The sequence below is a fragment of the Rhincodon typus genome, chromosome 15, assembly GCF_021869965.1.
Source record: "Rhincodon typus isolate 14 chromosome 15, sRhiTyp1.1, whole genome shotgun sequence".
Lineage (NCBI taxonomy): Eukaryota > Metazoa > Chordata > Chondrichthyes > Orectolobiformes > Rhincodontidae > Rhincodon > Rhincodon typus.
The window spans coordinates 60944834-60946515 of NC_063346.1; the positions used below are offsets into that span (position 1 = coordinate 60944834).

Genomic DNA, 1682 nt, shown 5'->3' on the forward strand with positions numbered 1-1682 from the left:
GATTTCTTTCTCTAATTTCATTTTCACTTCAATAAAGAATAACTTTACATTTTCATTGTTCAGAAACATTCGCCTGTCTCTGTGGCGCAATAGATTACGGTGTTTGGCTGTTAACCAGAAGGTTGGAGTTTTGAAACCACCCAGAGATGAAGGCCTGCCTCGGTTTGTGGTGGGACAGTGGCTCAGTGGGTTAGCACTGCTGCCTCACAGTGCTAGGGGCCTGGGTTCAATTCCACCCTAGGGTGACTGTCTGTGTGGTGTTTGCACGTTCTCCCGGCGTCTGCTTGGGCTTCTTCCGGGGGCTCCGGTTTCCTCCCACAGTCTAAAGATGTGCATGCTAGGTGGATTGGCAATGGTACATTGCCCTTAGGCTTCAGGGATCTTTGGATTAGGGAGATGGGTCTGGGTACGCAGCTCTGAGGGTCAGTGTGGTCTTGTTGGACCGAAGGGCCTGTCCCCACACTGTGGGGGTTCTAAGATTCCATTCATGAGTCATTCCATCTTGTCCTATTACAATGAGAGTGCAATGCTAAACAATGGGGGATAAAGGCTGGAGCATCAGTCTGCACTGTCTGCGATCAGTGCCACTCTACATTGAATTAAAATTTGTAGAAGATACTGCCAATTATTAACTGAGCAAAATGAACCATCAAAATATGAGGCAGATGAGCAATTGGATCTCTTCAGCTTTCTGGATATTGAAAAATCAACACGACCATTGTCATAATAACAACAAGAGGACAAACAGGATTAAAACTACTGCCACAATGAAAGCAGAATGAACTATCAATTCATGCCAGAAAAGACAGTGAAATACAAACAAGTTAAAGACAATTAACCAACAGAAACCTTGTGAACATTTGTCACAGTAATGCCCATCATTTCGAGGTCAAAATGCAGTGACTGGAGAAAGGGAATGAAAATATTGTGTTACCAATACAAGCGGAGGTATAAATATCTGTTGATACACAACCACAACAGAAAAATGCTCAATAATAATTTTAATGATGTATTTGTCAAAATTCGTGCAGATTTAAAGACAGTATGGAAATCCAAACCAGTTGGAAATAACTGAATTGATGCATGAATTTTCAAGCTGAAATGAAGTGGATCCAGGTGACATTACATGAAGGGAAGAAATTAATCTACAGTTTTGCAAATTTACAACAGACTTACATGAGGAAAACAACAGCTTAAAATTCATAAGAAACATAAACATCTCTGTGATGCAATCTCTGCTTCTATCTTTTAAGCATATTTTCATTTGCCCAATTAAGCGGCTGCTTTTCACCCCTGCATACACTGGACTTTTTTCTTGGTGCTTGGGTTTCGATGATGTACCGGAAACATTGAATTTCAGAGCAAGATAAGTCAGCCTGCTATCTGTCATACTTTGTTTTGTCTGAAAAATAACATTGGTTTAAATGAATGGTAATTCAGTCTCATTCTAGATGAAAATTACACAAAGCAATTGTCAACATCATCTCCAAATCAACTCATTATGATGAATGAACTGATACTTTACACATATGATCTGCAATGTACCTCTGCATATCCTGTGATTTCTTTCCGTTTTTTAGGCATTATGCCATCCTCAGAATCAACTAGATTAAGAGCAGTGTATGTCAGCTTATCCTCAGGCATAACAAGGTGTAGAGCTGGATGAACACAGCAGGCCAAGC

At 40.4% G+C, this 1682-nt stretch overlaps 1 protein-coding gene across 1 annotated transcript in view; it reads right to left on the minus strand.

Moving 5' to 3' along the window:
* Window positions 1–1086: 1086 nt before the first annotated feature.
* Window positions 1087–1682, minus strand: part of LOC125485070 (H-2 class II histocompatibility antigen, E-Q beta chain-like) — an 8126-nt gene continuing 7530 nt past the window's right edge. The window contains exon 6 of the mRNA XM_048606125.1: window positions 1087–1402. The gene's annotated coding sequence lies outside the window, so the exon portion shown is untranslated. The remainder of the gene's footprint in view (window positions 1403–1682) is intronic.